Below are 9,497 nucleotides of genomic sequence, written 5' to 3' on the forward strand. Positions count from 1 at the left end.
TCCGTGGATCTTGTGGGATTAATCGGTTGACTTCGGTCGCTGGATCCCCACGATTATTAAGAAAAAAACAGTTAATCAGATACATATACTATATATATATATATATATATATATATATATATATATATATATCCGTGCGTCTGCACGGATGTTATTTTTAGTTGGTATATCAATATTTATTATTGTTTAACATATTTTATATTTTATATGGTTGTCTTGTAGATACAATATTATATTTTGATAAACAAATCAAAGTGATATATTTAGGGATAGGCAAAAAATCCAAATCCGAAGAAGCGAACCGAGTCTGATCTAAAAAATTATTACCGAATTCGGATGAAACTAATTAAATATCCAATCAGCTTAAAAATTGTGGTAGCTAAAGAACCAAAACTGAACCCGATCTGAACCGAAATATTTCAGATATCGGGATATATCTGAATCAGATTTATATACTTGAATATGATAGCTATTTTTAGATTTAATATCCAAAATATTAAAATGTATAATATATCTATTAACTCTCCATCTAATTATTCAAGCTAAACCAATTATTATGTTAAGTTTAGGTATTATGGTATAGATTATTCAAATTTATATGTTATATTTTATTTTTATTTTAAAACTTTGAAAATTTTAAATTATATATGACTTTAAAAATTTAAGTAATTTAAACGGATTGTCCGTACCAGGACCGAACCCGCACAAATATCTGAAACGAATCTGAACCAAAATTTCTAAATACCCAAATGAAGCTAAAATCTTTAATTCCAAATATCCGAAACTTTAATAAACTCAAATCAAACATGAATGGATATCCGAACGTCCACCCCTACATATATTACATAAATTGTTTTATATTTGATCCATATAGTCCGCATGAATAATATATATTGTATTTGTTTGTATATATAACCAATTAGAGTGAATATTATTATTTTTCTGAAACCAACAATTTTTTAAAAAAATGTTAAGCTGATATTTTTACAAATGAATAAGTATAATATTTTAATTCAAAACTACTAACTTGCATTTTTTGTATTCTTATATATATTTCACGGTAGTAATTTTTAAACTTAAGTCATGTTATATATTAATATTTTTAAATAGTTTATAGTCTATAATAATAAAAATAATTTTAAAATATGAATAATAATATTTTAACTTCAAATTACCAACCTTCATTTTTTGTATTCTTATATTTCAAATATAGTTGGGTATTCCACAGTACTATTTTTTTAAATTAAGCTCATTATGTATATTAATATTATTGGATAGTTTAGAGTCAGGATTATAATATGGGAGAATTGCCAAGTGTGACTCAAAACTTGGAGTCAAACCCAAAAGAATCCTCAACTTGGGTCAAATGCAAAAATAACCTAAAAGGCTATTGAAATTACAACTATCTCCTTGTGAACAAACAAAAAACAGATTTTTTTTTTACGTTTCTACCCCTCGCAAATCGTCTGTTTAGACGACTTGAAAATAAGTCGTCCAGACGACTTAACTTAAAGTCGTCTGGACAGTTATTCTTAAACATAATTTAAAAATTTTGTAAAAAATATTTTGATAAGTGAAAAATTGGAATTATGTAATTAACATATGTCTTAAGAGATATAAATTAATATATAACAAATTTCAATTGTTTTCAGCCCAGATGAGTGAAAGTAGTGAGTCATGATATTCTTTAGTTTATGTTTCATCAACATATGTTGTAGTATTGTATGTGTTCTTAGGGTTAGATTTTGGAAAGCATTAAAACCGTTTTTGAAAATTTTTAAAATTACCTAAGCGTGTTCATTTCTGTGTATAGTAAACACTATTGAAGTATAATTTGATTTTATAACGTGGTTAGTAAGTTAATTTAGTTATTTTAGTTTAGGGGCTCATTTTAGGGTCTGGGATGACTTAATATTTAGTCTTCTGTGCACAGACGACTAAATATTAGGTCGTCTGATGTACATTATCAGCCAGAATAAGTCGTCTAAACCGGACCAAACCTTAAAGTTTACCAATGTACTTTTAAAGCTAACCGGATTATTTACCCAATATATAAGGTGATTTTTTTTTTTCGTTTTCCGCGAAATTCAGAAACCCTAACAGTTCTCTCTCACGGCGATATCAAAGTCGATTCGAATTCCCACTATTTCCGAACAAACCATCGTTCTCAACGTCGGCTATCTAACCCTAGCGCCGCCGATTCCTCTAAACCCTAGCGCCCCCGCTTCCACTATTTCCGAACAAACCGTCGCCCTCGCCACCGTGCTCACCAACGTTCTCACCGCCGCTTCCTCTAAACACTAGCTAGCACCGCCGCTTCTTCTAAACCCTAGCGCCGCCGCTTCTTCTCTGTAAACCGTAGCGCCGTTTCTCTGTAAACCCTAACGCCGGTAAGTCATCAATCTCGAGGAAAAGATGAACATAAAACGTTGTCTCTATCAATTTACTCATTCTCACCGTTTCACGTTTATTTTTTCAGATCTATAACCACAATGACGAGTACTCCAACTCCTTCTGCGACTAATCAGGTCCGCTTGAAATTTTTCTACTGGAAGACTTGTAAGTAAGTCGTCTGGAAAGTCTTCCAACTGGACGACTTAGTAGACGACTTAAATATAAGTCGTCCATTTGGAAGACTTTTCAGACGACTTAAATATAAGTCGTCCAGTTGGACGACTTTCCAGACGACTTATATTAAAGTCGTCTATTAAGTCGTCTGGAGTAACAAATAAGGCGTGATTGATTTAGCTTGTGTTCTGACTTCTATTGTTGTCTTTGATTATTTTGCAGATAAAATGGATGGATATTCCAGAACTCCCCCGTAGGTTATACACATTAGGGGAAGAGCCAGAACCCCAGCATAGCATTTCGTATCATTCGGATAACAACAGGTTGCATGCTGCTCTTAAGGGAGCTCTCACTGAGAAAGAATTTGAAGAGCTCAAGGAGACGAGATTGGGAGTTTTCATCAAGTTCAAGGAGCAGGGATTTGGTTGGGCTTCAAGGCTGGTTCACCACATGCTCTGTTTAAAGCTGGACATTAAGAAGAAGTACGAGATGTGGTGTCCCGTTGGTCCAGAACCTTTGAGGTTTTCACTGTTAGAGTTTGAAATGATCACTGGTCTAAACTGCGAGTACATCGAGGACCTTGACACACCAAAATGTGATGTTACCCCAGAGATGGTTTCTTTCTGGGGGATGATGGGAGTTCATCTGGAAGCTGGGCCAACTACTGATCAGATAATAGATGCACTTAAGAGATGCGGGGATTGGTCCACGGAAGATCGCAAGCGGCTCGCGTACCTTTCCATCTTCACTGGATTCATTGAAGGGAGAAAGTTTTCAACCGCTACACGAGCTACTCTGGCAAGGCTAGTGATGGATTTAGAATGGTTTGAGAATTATCCATGGGGGAGAGTCTCGTTTAAGGTGCTGATAGACTCTTTGTGGAACAAAGAGATTACTGGCTGTTACACCATGGATGGGTTTATACAAGTTCTTCAGGTCTGGGCGTACACAGCTCTGCCGGGAATGGGTGCTAGTATTGGTAGTCCCAGATTAAACAGTTCGCTTCCACCGCTTCCACCGATTCTGGCTTACGATGGCAGCAGAGGCCGCAGATTCATGAAAGCTGCTATCTTGAGTCAGGTACCTTTCCATCTTCACTTAATTAAGTCGTCTGGAAGGTCTTCCAGCTGGACGACTTAGTAGACGATTTATTATAAGTCGTCTGGAAGGTCTTCCAGCTGGACGACTTAGTAGACGACTTATAATAAGTCGTCTGGAATGTCTTCCAGCTGGACGACTTAGTAGACGACTTATAATAAGTCGTCTGGAATGTCTTCCAGCTGGACGACTTAGTAGACGACTTATTATAAGTCGTCTGGAAGGTCTTCCAGCTGGACGACTTAGTAGACGACTTATAATAAGTCGTCTAGAAGGTCTTCCAGCTGGACGACTTAGTAGACGACTTATAATAAGTCGTCTGGAAGGTCGTCCAGCTGGACGACTTAGTAGATGACTTATAATTAAGTCGTCTATTTAGTATTTTGTTTCAAATATCTAACTTGATTCTTCTTCTATTTACTGCAGACCCGCGTGATCAACTTTGTTGAGAAGAACATTAGTGAAATGTGGCCAAAATGGGACTCTGAGGTTGAGGACGTGCCCGCGGAGAACATCATTAAAGTCATGTATGATCGGAGACCGTGGAAGTGGACCATGGATTGCTGGGAAGTCACTGGTACAAAACGTAAGGTTGTGACTCCATCGAAAAGAGCCAAAGAGATGGTTGTGGTGGAGGTGGAGGAGGAGGAGGAAGACAATCAGAGACCTCGGAAGAAAGCTCGTAAAGAGACTCCTAAAGAGGCTAGAGAAGAGGCTAGAGAAGAGGCTTGAGAAGAGGCTAGAGAAGAGGCTAGTTGGGTGACCAGAGAGGAGTTGGAAAATATGTTCAACTCCTACACCTCTAACGTAGTTGACATGATGAAAGATGGGTTTAAGAAGTGCATCAGGGAGATTAGGAAGATGTCCGATAGATTGGAAGCTGTGGAGAAGAAGGTTGGTGTCACCAATCAGGCTACCCCTACCCCTCAAGCCAAAGAAACCGGGGTTAGTAACAAACAGCATACCCCTCAAGCCAAAGAAACCGGGGTTAGTAACAAACAGCCTACCCCTCAAGCAAAGAAACCGGAGTTAGTAACAAACAGCCTACCCCTACACCTCAAAAGGCAAAGCCTACTCCTCAAACCCAGCCTACTCCTCAAAAGGATCAGCCTACACTTCAAACCAATCATCCTACTCCTCAAACCAGACAGCGTACTCCTCAAAAGGCAAAGCCTACTCCTCAAAAGGCAAAGCCTACTCCTCAAAAGAAATAGCCTTCTCCTCAAAAGAAACAGCCTTCTCCTCTGCCTAAAGAGGTTAGTATCAACTAGTCGTCCAGACAACTTTTATTTAAGTCGTCCAGGGTTAACTTGTGTGCAACTTTTATTGCAGAGATTGTTGCCGGAGGATACAGCAGATGAGGCGACCTCGGTATATAAGATCTTGCCGGAGGATAAAGCAGATGGTGTCACCTCCAAAGAGATTGTTCCTCTCACTTCCACTGACCAACCGAGCTTCGCTTCCAACGATCAACAACCGAGCTTCGCTTCCACCAATCCAAGCGTTCCAGTTTCAGAACCGAGCCTGGTTCTATTGGACAAAACAGCTCCCACTGCTTCTGTGCGTGCAAGGAGTGAACGAACGAAGAAACCTGCTCCCACGCAGATATCTCCTTATACGGCTGAGAGAAAGAAACTCCTTATAGTGGCAAAGTATAATCCATTTCCCACACTAAACAGACCTTAGATGAAGGAGCTTGCTGATTGGTTGAAAACTGATCCGTAAGTGATTGCTTTACCCATAATAGCTTGATTTAGTCTACCAAAACTGATTGCTTTTTTGTTTGCAGTTATTATTTCACTAAGCATGAGGACAAACCACGTACAGCACCAACTTGGTGGTATCACATCCTCCGGACACCCAAAGGATGGCTGGAAGACGTAGTAAGTCTTCTGCTTATCTTTAAGTCGTCTGGTAACTTGTCTTTGTATAGATTTGTAAATATATAAGTCGTCTGGAAGGTTTTCTAGCTGGACAACTTACCAATAAGTCGTCTGGAAGGTTTTCCAGCTGGACGACTTACAAATAAGTCGTCTGGTAGGTTTGGACGACTTAAATAAAAGTCGTCTGGAAGGTTCTAACTTGTATTATTTTATATGAAGCATATGGATGCTTGGATTAATGTGCTGAGGCAGAGGTATCAGGAGAACCCACAAGCTTTCCGGAGCGAGCGAATGTGCTTCCTGGATCACAACTTTGACCAGTCTTGGAGAGACCAGTATCTGTTCTTCAAAGCATCGCAACCTGATCACAAGGGTTTAGGAAGAATGCTACCTGGTGGGGCGTCGAGTTTTTATGACGGATCAATGCCTTCATTTTGACAATCAAACAAGAAGTGGGGGGAGGACATTGATGATATCTATGCGCCAGTGAACTTGAACAACAAACATTGGGTTGCTATTTGGATATCGATCCCTAACAGGCACATAGTCATCTGGGACAGCATACCTTCATGTACCATACCAGAAGCATGGGATGAGATAATGGAGCCTTTTCTCGAGATGGTCCCTTATCTGCTTGTTGTCAACGCAAACACCGACGAAGTAAGGGCCAAATACGGGTTGGAGCGATACACATATGAGAGACGGCTGAAAGATGTACCCACGGCCAACAATGGTGATTGTGGCATGTACGCTCTAAAGTACATTGAATGTCATGCTCTTGGGGTCCCCTTTAGCCCTAAAGACTTTGCTAGGTCCAATGTGAAGAGTATGAGGGATAATATGGCGGTGGTTATATGGACGGAGCTTGTTGATCAGCATTTGAAAGAGAATGAGGATGGTGATAAGTTCGTGGGCATGTATGATTAGATTTGTGTATGGCTTTGAACTTGTCTTTGTATAGATTTGTGTATTTGTATTTGAACTTGTGTATGATTTGTGTATTTGAACTTGTCTTTGTATAGATTTTCTAACTTGTGTATGATTTTCTAACTTGTGTATGATTTTCTAACTTGTGTATGATTTGTGTATTTGTATTTGAACTTGTCATTGTATAGATTTTCTAACTTGTGTATGATTTATTTGAACTTGTCGTTGTATAGATTTTCTAACTTGTGTAAATATATAAGTCGTCTGGATCCAGCTGGACGACTTACAAATAAGTCGTCTGGAAGGTTTTCCAGCTGGACGACTTACAAATAAGTCGTCTGGAACCAGCTGGACGACTTACAAATAAGTCGTCTGGAAGGTTTTCCAGCTTGACGACTTACAAATAAGTCGTCTGGATCCAGCTGGACGACTTACAAATAAGTCGTCTGGAAGGTTTTCCAGCTTGACGACTTACAAATAAGTCGTCTGGTAGGTTTGGACGACTTACAAATAAGGTAGTCTAAAAATAGTAGAAGGTAGTCTAAAAATAAAATACACTGGACGACTTATTAAAAGGTCGTATAAAAAAATACACTTGAAGGGATAGTAGAAGGTAGTCTAAAAATAAAATACACTGGACGACTTAGTAAAAGGTCGTCTAAAAAAAATACACTTGAAGGGATAGTAGAAGGTAGTCTAAAAATAAAATACACTGGAAGACTTAGTAAAAGGTCGTCTAAAAAAAATACACTTGAAGGGATAGTAGAAGGTCTTCTGGACGACTTAAGATTTAGTCTTCTTGAAGGTTATCTGGTAGACGAAACACTGGACGACTTAAGAATTAGTCGTCTGGACGGGTAATCAAGACTGGACGACTTAAATTTAGGTCGTCTGGACAACTAGTCAATTGGTTGTGTACATTGTGGTTTCGTATGGCCAGTTTCCTTGCAGTTTGAGCATCTCCGTGCCCTGTGTTTCTTCCTGGGTTTGTGTCCTCTCATCCTAGATAGCTCCAACCAAGATTGCCATCTTGATTTCTTCTGTCTCCCCGGACCACGCTTTACGTTTGGAGGAAAGCATTCTCGTTCCTCAATATGTTGTGACACGATAGGATATATATTCTCTGAGTATCCTGCATACAGATGATTCTTTGAGTAAAGTGGACATACAAGTGTGGAGATATGCAAACCAGCATGTGTTCCAGCAGCTATAGCATGAGAGCAAGGTATTTTCTCCACTCCATAGACACCACAATCACACTTTACATGTTCCAAATCAACCACACAGTCCATTTTGCCACCTTTGACAAAGAAACGCCATCCATCAATTGGTTCGACCGTCATCGTATCCGTTATCTCTGATCGAACATCAAGCAATTATTCAACACCCCGGCTATGTTCAGTTGAGAGACTCAAAGCATCTTGTCTCCTTTTCCAATACCATTTTCCTAACTTCTGCCTTATGAACTCCAGCAGGAATGGAATCGGAAATCCTCTTGCTCGATTCAGTGCGGAATTAATAGATTCAGCGATGTTGCTTGTTTTTATGTTGAACATGTTCCCCTTACAATAAACCCTTGACCATAGCCTGGCGTCGGCCTTCTCCAAATACGTTGCAAGTTCCAGGTTTGCACTCCGTATCTCAGCCATGTACCGGTCAAAATCGTAAACCGTGTGCGCATAAGCAGCCCCTTTCACCAAGTACATGAGATGTTTCCCTTTAAACTTTTTGACAATGTTATCTTGAAGGTGATAATAACATATTCCTCGGGTTGCCCAAGGAAACACCTTCTCACACGCACTTTTAATGGCCGCGTGCCGGCCGGAGACTATCACCAGAGGCTTGTCATGAGATATACAACTAGCCAATTTTGTGAAAAACCATTCCCAAGAAGGTTCATCTTCAGCATCCACGATCCCAAAAGCCAATGGGAATATCTGAAAATTGCCATCTTGTGCGGCTGCAACTAACATAACACCTCCATAATTTCCACTTAGGTGAGTTCCATCCACCACAATGACCCTTCTCTGATACTTAAAACCTTTGATAGAAGCTCCAAAAGAGAGAAATAGATACTTAAATCTTTTCATAGAATCAAGTTCTATAGCCGTGATAGAATCAGGATTTGCAATGGAGATTTGCTCGAGATATGAAGGCAGACGCGAATACCCTTCTTCTGCTGATCCTCTCACCAATTTTTGTGCATATAACAGTGCTCTGTATGAAGTGGTGTAATCAAGCTTCATGCCAAACATGTTCCTCATTGCATCAGTGATATGCTGTGGAGTTATCCCATCAATGATTCCAACACGATCAATTAAAAGACTACCAACATACTTTGGAGTACAGTGTCTCCGCTGAGCGATTCGGTCTCCAATTGAGCATAAATGTTTTTCCACATACTTTGTTACCCAAAACGTGTTTGGCCCATGTTTCACACTCGCTCTGATCTTCCATCCACAACCGCTAACCCGACATGTTGCCACAAGGAGAGTTTTTGATGATTTGTATATTCTGAAAGAAAACCTACCCCTCACTGCTGTCAACCGCAGCTCTGAAAGCAGTGCATCCTTGCTAACAAAACTCTGGTTGACATAGATGCTGGTACAATCCGATTTTCCTCCTTCAATAGCATTTGTCTTAACATATGTCTTTTTAATTTCTTCAAAACAAATATTATCATCATCTTCCTCGTCCTCATCTTGAACCTTTCCATAAAGACTGTAATCTCCACCATTCTGATCCGTTTCACCAACAATAGTGTTATCAGCATCCTCCTCCCCATTTTCCTCCTCTCCATCTTGATTTTCATCTTCAACAGACTCATTATCACCAACATCTTCAAAACATTCATCAGCTTCATCATTATCACCAACATCTTCTTCCCATTCACCAGCTTCATCATTATCACCAACATCTTCTTCCCATTCACCAGCTTCTTCTCTTTTCTCTGAAATCGTTTCCACCTTGCTGCGGCTTGATACACAAAGACATACTCTATGCGTTTTGAGTATCTCGAGC

At 39.4% G+C, this 9,497-nt stretch overlaps 1 pseudogene; it reads left to right on the forward strand.

The window, feature by feature from the left end:
* The first annotated feature begins 2,799 nt into the window (after nt 1-2,799).
* On the forward strand, nt 2,800-6,514 carry LOC130510908 (uncharacterized; annotated as a pseudogene).
* Nucleotides 6,515-9,497: the final 2,983 nt, after the last annotated feature.

Source organism: Raphanus sativus, chromosome 4 (genome assembly GCF_000801105.2).
Source record: "Raphanus sativus cultivar WK10039 chromosome 4, ASM80110v3, whole genome shotgun sequence".
Classification (NCBI taxonomy): domain Eukaryota; kingdom Viridiplantae; phylum Streptophyta; class Magnoliopsida; order Brassicales; family Brassicaceae; genus Raphanus; species Raphanus sativus.